Source organism: Falco cherrug, chromosome 9, assembly GCF_023634085.1.
Source record: "Falco cherrug isolate bFalChe1 chromosome 9, bFalChe1.pri, whole genome shotgun sequence".
NCBI lineage: Eukaryota > Metazoa > Chordata > Aves > Falconiformes > Falconidae > Falco > Falco cherrug.
Window position 1 is genome coordinate 25523246 of NC_073705.1, and position 18958 is coordinate 25542203.

The following is an 18958-nucleotide window of genomic DNA, read 5'->3' on the forward strand; positions in this document are numbered from 1 at the left end:
AGCTACAGAAAGATCTAACAGAAAACAAACATTAGTCTGGCAAACACAAGTATTCATACAAACTTTGCCTGAAAATCCCGTCAGTCTAATCAGGGAGCAAAAATGACACCATTTTTCCAGGGGTGGTGTTAGATTCCAAACAAAAGTTGTTGGATGATGTTATTGGCTGAATAAAATGACTAAAATAATAATACCTGTTGGAGACATTTGTCAGGCTATGGGATTTTCCAGTAAGGCAGAAAAATAAGAGAGGTTACAAATTATTCATTACCAGTTCTTTCATACAGGTCTATAGTAGCCTGGCACTTAGTGTTACCTTGACACACAACGCCGTTTGTGACAAGGTGATTTAGTACTAAATCCACAGTGGGTTTGTCTAGTACCCAAAAATTTATACTACATTACCAAGGGAAGGGTCTTTGTCTTTCTCAGCATGCTGAGAGCACCACGGATACTTCTGCTGCTCCTGAATGCTAATGTTAAACAACAGCATTTATTCAGGATAAGGTCAATGCTTAGAGACCATTCCAGAAATGTTCACAGACTCTCCTCCCCTGACCTGACACCAGTGCATTTGCCTGCAGATACTGTGTCACCAAATGTCAGCCTGTGCAAGCTAACGCAGCACGCAGATTTCCCTATTAGTCACTTGCTGAAGCACTTCATTAAGTAGTCACTTAAACTGCCTCTTATCAGACTCCTGATGGTGTGAATTTACTGGGAATGAGCAGGATTGAGTAATTTAGGCCCAGAGATATTTCCTGAAGCCTTCTAGCTGCCTCCTAGCAATTTAGCCTGTAACATGCAGCCTGCTGCAAAGCTTCTCCTCTAGATATCTTTTTTCCTCTTTTTCTAATTTAAATTAAAAGCTTGGCATTGATACTTGAAGTATAATTAATCTAACCTAGGTAGATAATTGAAACTAGATTCACTGTGAGACATGGACCCAAGTCCAAAGGGAAGTAGGAAACGCTGAAAACTGGCCCTAAAACATAAGGAAGAAATCCTGTTTATTTTGACAAAGCTAAGAGAGCACCTTGATTTCTGTGCCCATAGGGCATATAAGGGGACAATATGAGAGACATTGTGTATATTGCGCTTGTGGCACCTGTTGCAGCGGCCGATTTCACTTCAAGACTTCTGTCTCACTCCAAAGATCCCATTCTCTCTGTAGATCAAGGCCAATTTACATTGCATGAACATCTCCCCTATTTCGTTCAGAATTTTCCTTCCTCAAGCAACCCGTGCCAGCAGATGCTCCATTGTAAACAAATCATTGTAAACAAAACATAGTTACAGTTTATCCCTATCTTACAGAAACTGAAATTACCTCAGCTTTCTTAAAGATGCAAGTTCATCTGTGCCCCTGACTTTGGATACTTTATTGTTGTATATGATTTCCCCTGATTCACAGCATGTTCTGCATGCCTTTCCCTGCAACTCAAATGCAGTTATTGTGCCTGCCTCTTCTCTCAGGAATGTTTCTTTTCCAGGCAGAGCAACAGTTTCCCCTGTATTTCTGCATCTCTGAGGCATAAGGCTCCCCAGACTGTGTTCATTCTCCCATTCTGATTGTGTTATGTGGTAAGACTGGTAGCTTTACTAACACGGCTAATATGCCTTCAGTGAAATCTGTCTGATATATTCTATGTTTAACATTAAGCTTTATGTCAGTAGAAGGGAGAGATCACCAGCGACAGTTTTCACCAGGCAGTCCAGCTTTATTCTGGTATCTGTCATGAGGGAAAAAAAACCCATTGTATTTTGTAATTTTAAATGAGATTATTTAAAAGTCCAATAATAAAACGAAGAGGAAAATAAAGCAAAGAGTAAAGACAGAAATAATAAACAGCCTTCCAGGGAAGCTGGGAAAAAAAAGAAAAAAAAAAAAAAAAAGGAAGAAAGAGTTGATGAAGCAGAGATGAAAGCAAGGCTGTTCCAGATGCTAGGCATGCTACAGGAGAAAAGGGCTGCAACAACATGCAGACTGCTTGAAAGGGCAAAAAGTTATTCTAAAGTTAAAGTACTCTTCAGGTAGAGGAAAAGAGGAGGAGAATATTAACTAACAGTAACTGAGACTAACTTAGTTTGCCCACCATATTTACAGGAAGCAGGTAAGAAGAATTCAAGATCACTTTAGTTAAGTTGCATTCATGCACGTCATCAAGGTCTTCAAAAAATAACCTTAAACTATCTGGGGGACTCACTGAATGAATCTTCAGTGACTAGTGTGACAAATCATGGAGGGCAGATATCTCACAAGATTAAAGGCAACTGAATATTTATTCAGGTAAAAGAGTTACAAACTGGTCATGCTGTCTTTGAGAGAACATGGAAAGATATTGGGACAAAGTATTGCACATTCTGTTTGCAAGCACTGGAAGATAACAAAGCCTGTTGTCATAGTGGTTCTATCAAAACTGGACCATATCAAACCAGTCTAATTTCACTGTTTGTCAGAAATATTCTTGTTAGTGAAAAAGTAGCAGAAAGTGTATTTAATAAACATGGACCTTAATGAAGACTATTTTTTTCAGTCTCGTATGATGTTCTCATCAGACACCTAAGAAAATATGGTCAGGTTAAAATTAAAAGAAGACAGGTGCAAAAAAAACCAAACCCAAAACTTCTCAGAAAGCTGTTATGACAGGTTTGTAAACAAAACAGAAAGCGATCTGTCCCAATAGTTCCAGGTGACACTCTTCTAAATGCCTTGAACAGAAGATGGGCTGAACTTTCATGGATGCCTCCAGGCTCAGGAAGACTGAAATCCAAAATTACTTCAACTGCTGGACAAACTAAGCTGAAATTAATATCATGAAATGCAGCAAAGTCCCCCTTGTTGCAAAAAGGATTGGTAGCTTTGCTATTAGATGCTAAATCAGCTGCTGCAGTTTCAGTTCCAAGTCCTGTGCACCCATGGTCTAAGTGAAAGTAATGCTCATTACCTTTGTCCTGGCTTCTGCTAAAACTTCTGGCTTGGAGACTGTTATGGGCACTACCCCTTGCCAGCAAGTCTCACAGCTAAGACATATACTCCCATTGCAATACCATGTTTCTCTTTACTGTCCAAACCTCCTACATATCTCTGTAGCTTCCCTGTCCCACGCTAGCCTCAGTGATCTTGAAAGGTAGCATCAGTTCTTGGCTTCTTCTATATTTGAGCATGTTCACTTTAGTGTAACCCCACTACAGAGATGCTGGAGCAATGGATCTCTTAGAGTAAACTCATTACCCTAAGGTGCTTCTGCTTGAAGTTGAAGCTTATGAGAGAAGAAGGATACAGAGCAGATGACTCCAGGCATAGCTTCTACCTACACTGCGGCACACCAGGATATCTTCATTTTCAAACCAGAATTTATAAATGGTTTCTACTGAGGTAGACAAACTAGATGCTACAGTGTTTCAATCAAATTGAAGTGATCAAACTGAAGTAGAACAATTTCTGAGTTCAAATTCTGAAGAGCCATTTAGATTCAGTATTATCTTTCTATATTGAAAAGGCCAAATCCTAAAGTCTTTCCTTATTGTTTAATCTGTCTATATTCAGATCCAACAGAGACCAACAGGAATTTAGCTCTCAAAGAATAAGTATAGATTATATTCCTGCTAAGAAAGATTATATAAAATACATCATGGATGTATGACATGCCAAGTATGACAGTTCAATAGCATAGCACACAAAGAGAAGAACATTTCTTTTTCAATTATGCAAAAAGGAGAAAATTAGCATCCAATTGCTTTGCCAGCTTCCTTAGATTCCAATTAGATCTGCTATGCTAACAAGAAACTTGTGCTAAGAACATTTCTCCTTTTTAGCATGCACAATGTGACTTCACATCAAAAACCAGCAGGATCTGGCAGTCAGCAGCACTTTCCTACAGGGAAATATCACACATAGCTGTTTTCTCCGGTGAAACGCAGGCTGGAGGGACTCAATTGTCATAGTGGTTGTTACCACCTATAATTACTTTTAAAGATTCATGTCCTGTAATGATCCAAGACACTCCTGTTATCTCTTTCCAGTGATTGATCTGAAACATCTGTCATCAACACCCACATAGCTAAGAGAGCTATTTTGCTCAGGAACGATAGGGAGAGCAGACATTGTTGTGGAGTTACACTATGTTATGCATGCAAAATCAAAAATGTCACACAGCAGTCTCCAGCTGAAGATTTAATGGCATCTAAATTGAAGCCAGTAGCATTTTGTTTTGCAAGGTGGCAATGTAAACATATTTGTTTACAAGCCTGTTGCTCTGCAGGTCTGATGTGGCAAAGCATCAGCAGAGGATGACAAAGCAGAACCAGTTTCTGATGTCTCCAGCCCTTGCCAAATCACTCCTGATCTGACAGAGAAGGATAGATTCAGAACCTGTCCCTGCTTTGCTAGTTTAGATAATCTGTTAATTACTCTTCCTTCTTATTACTTGACAAAGTCCAACCTCCAGCAATTTGACTGCACAGAGAAACCTCCCATTGACCTCAAAGCATTTGTAGGACAAGCTTTTGAACAGATCCAAAAGTCATTAACCTATATGTATTGAACTTCTTTCTTTGCTTTAATGAACAAAGTATGGCAAGGTATTTGTAGTGTGTAATTAGCAAAGACAAGCTGGCTTCTCCAGATTAAATAATAACTGAAGACCAGATTGTAAACTGAACTCATTAAAGCTATTTGGATTTGCATTACCTTAGAAGCTAGCTCTGATACAAAATTTGGCTTCGGATTCAAACCAGGCTGACACAGCTTAGGGGAAACTGGCACTTGTTTCATTATTTTCCCATTCACCTTTTCACATTATGGAGAGAACAGGGCAGAAATATCTGGACTTGATTGTTTCTGGCCTGGCTGAAAGGTTGGAGCCTTTCACTTGCCCCACAGGTGATTCACGGTCCAGCTTGCAATGGACAGGTACAAATTTGATCAGTTGCACAGAGCTAGTCAGAAGCTGCTATTTGCTGCTGACGGTCGAGATTATTTTAAAAAAATGATTAAAAAATTAAAAATAAACTCCCGAAATGTGCCAATTTTGTGCATGTGGATTTGTTAGCGTGTGTGTGCGCTCATGAGTATGCATTCAAAATCTTCTTTCCATAAGCGAGAAATCACGAAATGATGAATGAAGAAGTTTCTCTCTGGTTCTGCTCTCTTCCCATTAGTGAGTAGGGAAAACCAAAACAAACAAAAAAGTTAGGAGTACGTTAAAAGTGGAATTGCTTTGGATATTTTTTAATTGGAAAGTACCAGTTTTACTGGGGGGAAAAAAAGAAAAAAAATCAACAGACTTTTCCCTGGCACTGTTTCTCTTTCCCCATCTCCATTTTTAGTATATCAGGTAACTTTCTAGAGAATACTACACATCTGAAGACACAGGGAAATATTAGCTTTGACCTTTGGGGCTTCTCATAGGAACCTGGAATGACAGGCAACAGCCACACTGAAATCCATACTTGCTTTATCCATCATCCACCCTAGACTGCTGGAAGCAAAGAAATCCAGTTCATATAAAATTTACGTAAATGAACAGTATGAGACATTTTCCATCAAAGTTAAAATATTGAGAAAATGTAGGATTTTAAGATGCTTTTACATATTTGCTACTACAAGAAAAGTATACATTTCATACACAAATCACAATATTGTACACTGAAAAGCAAGTAAGTATCAATAAAACAGATTTCTGAAACTTATATGTTTTTATCAAAATTCAAGTAGTGCTGCTGCAGTGGTGTTTCCATTTTAAGCAACTCTTCCCCAAAGCCTTGCCCAAAACGCATGACATCCCTCCAAGTGCCCAGCGTGCCCTGCCGTTCCAGATCATTAGCATGATCCCCACTGACACGCCGTATGGCAGCGAACAGCTCCACTCCCAGCCACGAGCAATACCAAGCTGCTAATGATGCCCTCAGCCCAAAACATGTATTTTATTGAATGCAGTGGGACCTTTCAGTTCTCAGCACGCAGACATCACTGGCAAACAAACACTCAAGGTTGTGTTTTGCTGCTGTGCCCCAGAGAGGCACATATACATTTACACATACATATTCAAAAGCTAACCCTCGTTGAAGCGGGAATACGTTTTGTTTTATTCTGCAGGCTCAAAGTGGCTGCAGAAAGCCACCTGAAGAGGTCAGGGTAGCTTAGGAGAGAGGCTGCAAACGGGTGGAGGGAGGGAGAACTCTCTTCTCGCTGTATTTTGGCTTTGATGTTTTAATATCTAATATTATTGTAAAGAAGCCTGAAATGCGAGGACAGCCTTTTGTAAATATATTTAGTCCATTGAATCATCTCCGTTCCCTACAGCTAGGTCAAATGGTGTGGAAACCCTGAAGCAGCACAAACTACCAGCATGTTAAGCACATTCTTTCTTCTCCCTTACTTGCTCTTTCTCTTTTGCGTTTTTTGTTGTTGTTTTGTTTGTTTTTTATTTCAATTTCAACTATGAATGACCACAGATCAACAGCCAGCAGTTAAACACCTGATGAAGGAACACAGACAGATCAAATGAACTATTAATGGATATATGCACACAGAAGGTTGGCCTCTCCAAAAACTTGAGGGTCAGCTTTCCACATTACAAAACCCCACTGTGGAGACCAGGTATTCAAAACACGTATCAGTCTATCGAAGCAAACAGCTACACAGCAAATTTTCAAGAGTGAGTAACATCTAAAAGGGACAGAAAAAGAACAACTTTACTGTGCGTTTCACCCAATGGGCAAGAAAACCACAGACTAGATAGGCACCAAAACACACTATGATTTTACTCCTCTTAACTGAGCTGGAAGGTTTCAGATTGGGTATGTGGAGGAGACTCTAGTGCTGCCTATGTATTTGAGACTTCCTTTGCTCACCTTTGTTACTTTTTTCCCCCACTTCTAGCAAGGGCCAATCCAGAAGTAACACCTTCCAATCTTTGCAGTGCCATTCAGGGCATTTCTGGGCAAGGTGAAAGGATGCCAGGAGAGCTGTAGTCAGTAGCTCTGCTGTGCTGGGAGTGAGCTTCAGAACAGAGTCTGCATGGGACCTGCCAAAAGTAACACTCTGGATTGTCAGCAGAAATGGGGAGACAATGAAAAAGTATAGATTACCTTTCTCCACCATCTTTCCCATGCCTGCTGTAAATATGAGGGAACAATCCTTCCTCCATAGCAGTGATCATCAACAATTTATGGTGGCAAGGGGAACCTGACTTCATATTACCCACTGCCACATTCTCCTGCAGCTAGGAGGAACAAATAATTCTGAGGATTAAAATGATCACAAAGCTGCTATTTCTTCAAAGCAAAACAAGCCCAGGAAATTGGATGCATCTTGTGGTATCTGAGCTGTTGTGCCCTATAGCCAAAAGTTTCAGTTAAAGTCATCTGTATGGAAATAATGCAGATAACTCTTTTCCCTTCACTGATGCTGAGATATGAGGTGCACATGAGAAGAGGAAACTTCAGAGGGATCAGATTGCTTATGGGCAGTGTTGAGTGCTTTTAAAGCAGGAGATTAGGGAAATTCTTATCAACTGCTGAAAGCAACTCAGGAAACAAAGGCAGTTAAAGGAGTTTATCCTCCAAGCAGGCAAAAGCCAATGAAAGGCAGTTTCCAGACAAGATGAGCATGTAGATGGGTCCTGTTCTCCCTGATTAAGTTGACCAGGAAAGTGAAAAAAGCTATTTTATTTGTTTCGGGCATATTTATTTTCTTGGATGTTGCCGAAATACACATCTGCTCTCTTAAGTAGAAAGAGTATCAGTAACTGTTTGGCTTTTATCATTTTCCTGTTTCTCATGCCATAATCCCCAGGGATCACAATGCACACCCAGAAAAACATACTTTTAGTGGTATACCTTGAACAGACAAAAAAGACTGTTTTTTCCTGGCTCCTCCAAACAACACTGTCATATCCACTGTTCATCAGGCACAACAAAAATCCTGTTTTATGGCTGTATCCACACTAACCAGAACTGACACACAAGAGAAGCTGCTCTCCAGTTGTGAAATTATCATGTGCAGATTGATAAGAAAGCTTTGTTTCCAAAAGCATGTGGTAGTGCTTGTCTTTGCCAACAAATGTGCTTTTTTGGCATTTTGCGTGTCAACAAAATACAGTAGGAAGCTTCCGGTGAGACGGTGTGCTAATAGTCTTTTTAGGACTATTTTACTTTTCAATGCTTTTCAAATTGCCTAACATACTGAAGAAGGATGAAGAGGCAACTCTCCACATGAATATTCAAGTCTTTTTAAAAATCAAATATTCCTGAGATTTCTCAACTGAAGATAAAAGGCTGGAAAGTAAAAGGACAAGAAAAAACCCCAACTGATAAGACAAAGACAGATTGCTATGTCTTCTGGCCATTTGGGGTCAAACTGTGTTGTCAATATCCTTAAAAGTCAATAATTGTAATTTATTTGTATTAGAGGGTTATTTAGAGATTTTCTCAACTCAGTTTCTGAATAACCAGCAACTTGTCAGCCATTAAGAAGTTGTTCACAGGATGACTGCAGTAGTAGAGATAGTGGGGTTCAAGAGACAGTGGACACACCTTTCCATTGAGTTTTTCACAATACACGAGAGGCCAGTAGCTGTGAAGATCATATAGCTGGAGAAAGCAGGCAGCAGGTTTGCTATGAGAAGCAGCCCTGTTTCTAGTCACTGTTGATTTCTTGCCTGAGGCACGTCAGCCTTTCAGTTTGACTAATGTTGAGTTTTTCTCCCTCTTCCCATGCCCTTTAACCCCCAACCCAAGCACCCCTATTTTCCAGCCATGTCTTTCACCTCCTCTTAGCCACCTTCCCCCGAACCTGCTTTGCAACAGTCACCACCAGGATATGTTCTGCTCTCTCAGACAAATCAAGAGGACAACTTGCCCCGTCACTCAACAGACCTCAGCACCCAAGAGGGTTCATCACTACAGCTTCCAGATCTTACACTACAGCTGCTAGGGCAGGTAAGGGCAGTTTGTGGCTAACAGGACATTTGGCATCATTTGGCAATAGCACTGGTGCTAGGAGAAATGGCACACTGCTTTTCTTAGTATTTTTAAACACCACATTACTTTTCAGCAGGGGAGAAGATGCTGTTCTGTGTTGGCAATAGAGTTAGGTTTATAAACAATATGGAAAAGAAGGCTTATTGGGATTTCCACTGAACAGTCACAAAAGCCAGTGAAAGATAGGTCGGTTTTGTTTAGTGTACCTCATGTTAAGGTCTCATTGGAAGTAGGGAATAACCTTCAAAATTCTGGTAAACAGAAGTGGGCTTAATGTCACCCAACACCAGAGGCTGATCGGTAGACATTTGTTTAAGCATTTTCAAGATCCATTTATAGTTAATAGGCAAATGAATCTCCTAAGACGCAGCTCTGAAAAAAAAGCCCCAAACCCCCAACAAAACAAAAAACCCCAACAAACCCACAAAATCCACAGATGTTTCTAAGAGGCCAGATGAAGCTAAGCCAGAGTAGCCATTATTTTATTGACTATCAGTGAGTCTGGGGAGACTAGCTCAGATGGAGATCTCTCTCCTGCAAACGCACACAATTAATTCACAGAATCATAGAACGGTCAGGGTTGGAAGGGACCTCTGGAGATCATCTCATACAACCCCCTGCTAAAGCAGGTTCTCCTAGATCAGGTTGCACAAGATTTCATCAAGATGGGTTTTGAATGGCTCTAGAGAAGGAAGCTCCGTGACCCTTCTGGGCAGCCTGTTCCAGTCCTCTGTCACCCTCAAGGTAAAGAAGTTCTTCCTCATATTCAGAAGAATTTCTTGTGTGGCAGTTTGTGCCCATTGCCCCTTGTCCTGCCAATGGGCACCACTGAAAAGAGCCTGGCCCCGTTGTTTTAACACTTGCCTTAAGATATTTGTAGGCACGGGTAAGATCCCCTCTTGGTCTTCTATTCTCCAGGCTAAACAGGCCCAGCTCCCTCAGCCTTTTCTCATGAGAGATGCTCTGATGCCCTAATCATCTTCACAGCCCTCCATTGGACCCTCTCCAGCAGCTCCCTGTCTCTCTTGAACTGGGGAGCCCAGAAATGGACCCAGCGCTCCAGATGCAGCCTTACCAGGGCAGAGGAGAGGGGGAGGATCACCTCCCTTGACCTGCTGGCCACGCTTCTCCTAATGCACCCCAGAAACCCATTGGCTTTCTTGGCCACCAGGGCACACTGCTGGCCCATGGGCAACTTGCTGAGTCATCCAAGACTTCCTCCCACTCATGCCTTTTTGTAAAACATGTCCTGGGATCACATCTTAGACTTGACTTTCAGAATTTTCAACCACTTGAACTTAAAAAGCAAACTACAGAATCAGCTTCTCCCTCCAAAATCAGCTCTGGATGGTTCAGGAACATGATGCTTTGCCTTCTTCCTCTGGTCCAGTCATAGAAAGTGAGCAGAGAGAGACTTCCTTGCTTTTTATGTTGTGACCCTCCGACAGTTATGTGTGGATGTGGAAATAAACAGCTATGGATCTCATTTTTAAAGCTTTCCCTTTCATAATCTACTAACCATTAGTAATATTTCTCACACACAATTATGTGGGGTTTGTGTCACACACATATATACACACAAAAAAACCCCTTTTCCACAGATTAAGGAAGTTGAATTTCTAGTCTATTTAGAATTAAACTGAGTGTGGCTTCAAGTTCTGTCAATCAAAGCTGTGGCAGGTTGTAATCATTGTCCCATTTAATGAGTTAATGTCTGTACAGAGTTTGAACATCTCTGACGTTGTATAAATTGAGTGTATTATTATGAATTTATCTCATTTCATGATAAGCTGTACTATTCTCAGTCTTCAGTTTTGATGCATCTCTAAGGCCTTACCTTAATTTAAAAGGTTTCCAAAGAAAGTGATCCTAAAATAATTTCTTAGCATGGATTAAATTTATCCTAGGAAATAAAACAAGAGAAAGCTAACCCAAGTCACCAGTTCTGTTCTGTTACAGAAACAGCTAATAAAACCTCTGAGCTTTACTGGTAAGAAGTTTTTCTTGCTATTACACATGCAACATATATGCAATTTTCTTATGTATATAATTACAAGAAATTCATGGTATTTACTATTGTAGATATAACCAAGTATTTTAAGTAAATTCCTTTCCAATATGTCAGAGAGTGCCCCAAAGAAACTTCCAGATCCTATAGCAAGTAGGCAGCTGTAACATCAGGTTACAGGATGATGGCTGGACTGACCTTTGTAGGTGATCTTTTGGGCATCCCATGGGTCTCACCGTCACTCTTATCCACACTTTCCCTCATCAAATCTGGTCACCAGATCACAGGTCAGACTGACCAGTTGTGTTTCTTGTTCCCAGAGAAACAAACTGGACTACAAACACACACAGTAGCATGAGGTGAGAGTTCATTATGCAAGTCCCAATCTGACATGAATAAAATGTAACTGGGCAACATCCTGGCAAAAGCAGCATTCATGTCCCTGATGAAAATGAAATTGAGCCAGCAAATACTAAAGCATTGAGGACTACAGATTTCATCTTGCTGTGCAATTCTTGCAGTTTCTCATTGCAGCACTCTCTTGCACACAGCAAAGAAATGTTTTGATACACAGATAAAATAGCTTTGTGTTGGACATTACTCTTATCTTGGGATTCCTGCATTAGCATTTCATCATGGGGTACTCAAACTCCACACACTAACCAAAAAAAGTATACTCAATTACTTTTATAGCCATTTTTTTAAGCAACCTTTCATTTTCTTCTGATCTCTGTAAATAAATGAATGAATAAAATGTAGATGGTCCTTGCTAATCTGGCAGTATATTCCAGCCTTTGATCTCCATGGAGGAAAGAAGATCAGAAAAGCATGTAATGTATGTCAAAGTCTGACACTGATCATCTTTGCCTTGGCTCCTTCATTTACAAGATTATGTTCACATGGCAAACTTGATGGAGCAGCATTAAATAAGATAAGCCACTAGAGTCTCTTAGAATGCCATGACAGTACCTTTTCATGAAGGTGTGACTCAGAATACGAAGCAGCAAAAACCATATTGAAACTAATTCCAAAAATATGTTCTGGATTTGTTTACTTCCTACTTAAGGTGGATGGAGGGAAAGATGTGGAAACATTATTTTTTTAAATCTTCCAGTCTTGGAATGCAGTTTTTAAAATATTCATCTATGGCTATACATTCATATTGCATCTCCTCACTGAGCTAGGGGAGTCTATTTCTAAAGAAGAGCCAAAGCTCATACATGTTCTTTGCCCCAGGCTAGCTCTCCCTGGGTTTGGGGAGATAGCAATATGAACTAGTCCCATGCTTCAAGAATCCCACCTCAATCCAGCCTGTTCCAAGACTACATCAGCACCAACAAGAAACAAAGATCCCTGCCTTTCCTTTTCATTCTTCCTTACTCCATTACAGAAATAAAAAACTTGAATAAAAGGGCCAAGATCTTCATTAACTTCAAGAGCTCTACAACTTTAAAATCTGGAAACTGAAAAAGATGCATTTTCTCAAAGATTAAATGAGGCTGTGTCTCTGTTTTAGCAGAAAGGAAGCTGCCACAGAAGCCTCTGTCTCTTCTATGGCAGGGATCTCCAGCTCCAGTCTTCTCCAGCCCATAGAAGACCAGCAACCAGTTCAGACCTCCCCCCCAGGTACACCACCACTACCTTTCAGTCTTCCTCTTCATTTCCCAGAACAAAAATCAATGGAATATACCTGAATTGTTAAGACCTCCTGTTTCCAGGTTTCCTACTCATCACTGTGGTCCCTGTTATTAAAAGTTACTGAAGCTTTGTTGCCATATCCTAGTTGTCCTAGTTTATTCTTTGATACTGTGAGTTTAATTTATACTAGGGACACAGTAAAATAGCAATTCCAAATAAATATCTCTCCAACTTGGCTTTCTCTCAGCATGTGGCAAAGCAGGTGGCTGTTCCTATATTATGATCCTCTGAAGTCACAATTCAGTCCATCACTTCAGCTCCAAGACAGTAACACAGCTAATAGATGTCGCACACAAACAGTTATAGTAGCATTTCCTCTAGTGCAATGACTCTTTCAAAAGGGCAAAGGTTGCTGTTGCACAGAACTTAATTATTTTAGGTCCTGTCCCAAGGCTGCATAATGAACTATACTAGAAACCGGGGACTGCCAGAAACAATCCCCTCTTCTCCTCCAGTTTCACACTATCTGACATTACAATTTTCTAACACAAACTAAGAGCTACATGGATATTTTTAATTTAAATATTAATTTAAATAAATGAGTAAAGTGTTCCTTTTCCTTCAAACCACTATCAGAATAAGACAAGACATAAACCAAGTAGGAGGTAGAAAAAGCAGCACCAAACCAATTAGTCACATTATTCACTAGGATACTGATAGATACAGAGTTATTGATGGAAAAAGCATGAAACAAACACCTGATTGAAACAGAAATGCAGTTATTGCTGCAGTGGAACTACGTAGCAAAGTATATGTTAAAAAGTAGCAGGAATGAAGAATTATCACTGAAAGGGAAAGAAAAATTAGGTTCTACTATTACCCCAGATGCAAAATTCAAGTTTAGGAAGATGACAGTGGAGGCAGATTATCACAGCTAGAGGTAGACAGGGATGCAGTATTACATCCGCCTGTCAAATAAACAGTATTTCCTGCAGATGCCTTCAGTTCTGCAGGGTAGTATCTTAGTTCAGCAATCAGCTTAAAAGAAGAGAAATGACCTCTGAAGCATCTAGGTTTTCCCTTCAGAAGAAACAGACCCTTTCTGACTCAACTTAAACATGTAAGATGGGGTGAGAACACAGCATGAGCAATTAAAGCTACAGAACCTAAACTGTTACGGTCTGCATCTTTGCTATAGCAAAGATAAGATTTAAAGGCTCGGAGGGCAAGTTAGGCTTTTTGTTGAGGAAGAAAATAATTTTCTTTCCTGACATAATTTTTCACACAAGGCCAATCTAAATATACAGTTTTATTACCATACCATTTACGGTTCTGAAGGAATCAGAAAGCTTACCTACTTGGAAATGATCAATATCTCCTAGTTTCAGAGTTGGAATGGATATTAAAGGGGGGGAAGCACAAAAAAACCAACCAAACAAGAAACTCTGAGAAGAATCTCATGAATTTTCTACCAGCTGCTGTATTTATTTACCCCCCACTATCCTCTCTACAATGCACAGGCCTCTAACACAGGCACAGGAGACAAAAATTGTAGATTACTCTTTGACCCCTGTAGACTTCAATCAATAGAATCACATGTGACCTGAAAATTAAATCTCTGAGGTTTCCATGCATGTGAATGAAAGTGCAAATTCTAGTTCTATTGACAAGGCTATACTCCTGTTGCACAGCTATATCACTTCAGCTGAAACAATATTAATATTGACATTTGACAACGGATGTATCACTGGGAGGGGGAAGAGGACACAAGTTAAAATGAGGCAAATCTAATAAACCAATAATGCTGTAGCACTGGGTTCATTCTTTTATAAGCTGTTAATGCTTTTTTTTTCATACTACTGAAATATTTTAGAGCATTTTTCTTGCAACACTGAAGTGCAAAGAAATTTTAAATAGCACAAAAGGATACAAACCTAATCAAAAGTAGTTTATGCTGTAAATCCACCCAATCATTCTCTTAAGGAAAAACTAAGCATCCATCAAAGTTATATTATTTGTTTATGACTTGCTGTATCCAGCTCTGGAAGGCATACTGTTTCTCTGTTCCAAAGAGCTACTTTTATATGGAAAAACTGCTTGTAGCATCAGCTAGGGTAGGTTCACCTAAGGACAGACTTACCCTACGGCTCTCAGTGGTCTATATGGGAGTCTCAACTTCACTGGAGTATGAAGACAACAAAAGTTGCTTGGCTGCTCTATAACAGTCATTTCTAAAACCCAATAACAAAGGAAAAAGAAATCAAGCTGAAGTAGCCCACCTTGACAGCAGAGCTAGGTGATGCTGAGAAAGCACAAACTATCTTCTGCTGTTACTTAATCATTTACATGATCAGAGATAAACTGCAGAGAGGAGATCCACACTATGGGCTGAGCAGTCATAAGAAGCACTTAAAGCAAGAGATAAAGTTTGAATCAATCTTCATCTTTCTCTGGCTGCTACTGGCACCTCTGACAAGGCTGGATTGAACTTTTCACTTCTTCCTCATCACACACAGCTAGCGACACCTCGGTGAGAACAAACCCTAGGTCAGAAGCTCATCTAACTTGGCCTGCAATATAGAGGGCTGGAGTCAGGGAATAAAATCCAGGACCTTTTCATTATGAGGGCAGTACACCCGTGACTTCTGTCATTCAGATTCAGTCCTGTGAAAAGGGTCCAGCAACATGAAAGGTGAAATGGTATGATGGCCAGGCAGATCCAGCCAACTCATTAGGTAATGATCCACAGACCCCTTTAAAAAAAAAAACAAAAAAACCTCCATCTGATTTTCCACATCAGAAATGAATTAACAAATCACAGGAGCACATCATCTAAAGCCCTGACATTAGTATGCATTTTAATAGCTAATTACAACACTTGCACCTTTTATAATTGCCAGCAAAACCCAGACAAAACCTTCTTCTTGAACTCCAGGCCAAGGAAATGAAAACGTGCTGCTATTGCAACTGTGGAAGAGAGGCAGAAGTACAGATTTTCATGTTACCTTTTACTGCGGAATCTACTTGCTGTGGGAATCTGACATTCATTTCAGTCCAGCAGTTTTTCAGAAGAGCTGCTTCTCTTTCTGTTCTGGTGTCACACTCAGTCACACTAACTTATTTAATTATTATTATCAGAAGTGCAAAGGCAGAAATTCAGATATGCTCAGCTTTCAGAGCTTGCATTGTCTTTACCTGGACTGCAACCAGACAGAGCATTCAGAACAAGATTGGGGGGGGAGTGAAAAAGAAGCAAAATTATTTCTGCTTCCTCTCACAGCACTGTCTAACAGATTTTATGATGCCATTGGGTGATGGTGGCAGTTCCTTACATTCCAAGAAGACCTGAGGATATATACAGGTGTCCATCTGCATCAGCTTTGTGGAAATTCCTCTGGAAACTCTCAAAACTCTGTATGTGTATATTTGAAATCCCGGGAAAGGGGAGCAAAGAATATGATGTTTACAGAGTTTGAAATGAATGTTTGTTTTGATATTCATCATTAAAGCTCTGTAATTAGAGTAAAGTCTGTTTTCCTCATGCAAAGGAACATAAAGCAAATATAGCATCAAAGGTTTTACAGAGGAGTTCATATGATTTGGCAGAACTATTGCAGTCAGATTGCCTGTGGATTCACATCTTGAAAGGAATTTCCTGTATTCTTTGTGCTTGCTTGCTCTATCTGATAGGTTAAAAAAAATAAACATATTTAAGATATCCACACTTCCATCATCATCTGATCAAAACTGGCCTGAGTTCAAAGGTAAGCAGGAACACATGCATGCTGTGCTAATGAGTTTAGCTTCCTCAGCTGGAAAGAATCTGATGCTATACCAAAGGTTGCATATAGGGCACTGACACCTTCTAGAGTTTTCATATGCGAACCTTAGCCAGAGGCACCTGCACATAATATCAGGCTTGGAAGTGCTGCACTGAACTGATTTTTTTTTTTTTTTTTTTTAAAGCAAATGGACTCACAGACCAACATCTGCAGCAAAAAAAGGCAGGTTTGCTAAGAATCAAGGTTGTGCATGCCCATGCAGAGAGGGCACAGGACGCAACATATAGTGAGTGAAAATCACATATATAGAGCACTGGTTCACAGCTGGCAAAAGGCATCACTGGGAACTGGCACCATTCAGTTTTCTATCAGGCTCAGATAAAACCAGATTTAAGGTGGGAAAAACAGGGTTTGAATTTTCATCAATCCAGTTAGCCTTGCACGCCTCTCCCTTACACTCAGATAAATACTCTTTTCAAGAATGGTCAAATAGAAAAAGGAGCCAGTATTAAACTCTAGTCATGCCTTACACTGCAGAGAAAATCTAGCCTGTAAATCAGTGCTGTGGTGCTGCAGGAAAGGATATGTTTGAAAGAGAGAAGATGGAGAAATTCACATACTTTGGACAGGAACTTGGAAAGAGAATCTAAAGTCCTGGTACAAATGTCTTATTACTGTCTGGAGCCAGTGTTGAGCTTTCTATAGCTACTGTTTCCAAGCAGGTAAAAGACTGAGGAAGGCATCAAACCTCCCATGAACTGGAGAACTCTGCTTTTTGTGTCCTACTTCCAAACTGGCAGGATTAAAGATACAATCTTGAGGTAGTTGCAGTGTTGGGAAAATACTGGAAATTCTGCCTGTATTGTGAAATGCAAAACCATTTGCCTTGAGTTGTTCACTTTGAAATTTCATTGCCACCACAAACTAAAAAAAATAATGAATAATGGGCATCCCATCCAGGTTTAGGAGAGATAGCAAATATAAATTCCCTTCTCAACACATTTCTGCAGATGTGTTTTTTATGATGAACATCGAAAAAAAGCATCAATGCCACACCTACAGGGTCACATCACAGAATTCCCATGGGACTGCTCTTTCCCCAGGGAGAAGAGCTTTTTCCATTTCGCTGAGGTCGTGGAGAAATGAATACCACTAAGCAGAAACACTTAAAATAAAGAAATAAAAGAGGCAGTTCCTTCTCCAGGTGTTCACTGCACCTTTACAAGGGTCTCTGGCTGTGCCAGCCCCGGCGAGGCTGGGTGATGGAAACACAGCTTCACAGCTATACCAGGTTTGATGAAGCCAAAAAAAGGAAGAGGCCAGAAGAACATGGCCACACTACATCCTCCTGTGCCTCCCCTGGCAGAGTACCACATAGGACCTGCTCCCTCCAGGAGCCAGCATAGCACAGGACTGAGCTATAAACCTTACCTGTGGGTGAGACAAGTGGGTGCTATCATAGCTTGTGCTCCACGCTGCTCTGAAAATTTCTTCCTTGGCCAGTCCAGGCACATGCTGTGCCCGCAGCAGGACATAAACCCACATTCTCAGCCCACCGGGGCCAGCAACAGCTGCAGCTCTGGGCATTCACTTAAATGTAACTGCACACAGCTGTGGCAGAAAGAGTATTTTGCTGCCCTTTCCCTCACTGCATTCATTTGCAATACAGGCGGAGTGAAAGTAGGAGCTTTCCAAAGCTTTTTTAACTCTTTTGAGTAGCTCTGGTGTTCCTATTGTTTCTTTATTAGTACTTCCTTCTACCAGTAGTTTGCTGATGCAGGACACCAAGCTGCTTTTTTCATGAGATAGCCTAATTTGATCATAATTTTGAAGGATGGTTCTTCCACTCTAAATTTCAAACCACACAGCAGGCACTTGTATTCACACTTTTCACATTTGTCTGCCTGTGCATGTGCACACACAGACACACTCATATTTAACTGTCAGAAAATGAGTCATTTTCTATAACATAATTATTAAAAATATAGAAAAAGAGTCAAAAGAGACCTCAGGATGACTACCTCCCCCACCCAGATTCAGGAAGTAAGAATCAGTTATATGTAATGCATTTTTTATAATTATCAGTGCAAGCAGTTCTTTAATGTCTGCAATGATGTAGATTTCCAGCCTTCCCAGAAAAATGATTGCCATCTTTCCTATTAGAAGAAGGTACCCTGATTTCTCATCTGTGGCTACTCTGATGCCTTTTAAACCAACGTGTCCTTGAACACTTGACCATGGACATGAAAAAAAAACTCAATCCCTTCTTTGGCCACATGGCTAAGGACATGATTTGCTCTTCCCTGCTAACGACTGAACTATTCTGACACCAAAAGGACTCTGGCTGGATCAAAGTCCAGTCTATCCTGCTTCTGTTGACTCACTGGTACGGACAACTTCTCAATTTAAAATGTGAGCTATTTTATGTATATATATAATATGTATATTTTATGTGTTAACTTTAATAAGAGACTTGTGGCTTCAGTAAGAAACTGGCAATAAGCAGTACAAGCACTTAGATGTCTCTTGCCTGACTAAATTT

The 18958-nt window shown here is 40.2% G+C and overlaps 1 long non-coding RNA gene across 17 annotated transcripts in view; it reads right to left on the bottom strand.

Annotated features, from left to right (window-relative positions):
• LOC114015826 (uncharacterized) overlaps positions 1-18016 on the bottom strand; it is a 114928-nt gene extending 96912 nt beyond the window's left edge. For 13 of the 17 annotated variants that reach the window (XR_003559983.2, XR_003559982.2, XR_003559975.2 and 10 more), the window contains exon 1: positions 14775-14940. This is a non-coding gene — a long non-coding RNA (uncharacterized LOC114015826). Of the gene's footprint in view, positions 1-13988; positions 14099-14774; positions 14941-15639; positions 15743-17847 lie in introns of those variants that run through there. The other 4 variants (XR_003559970.2, XR_003559969.2, XR_003559971.2 and 1 more) reach the window with 4 other exon arrangements.
• Between the last annotated feature and the right edge of the window lie 942 nt (positions 18017-18958).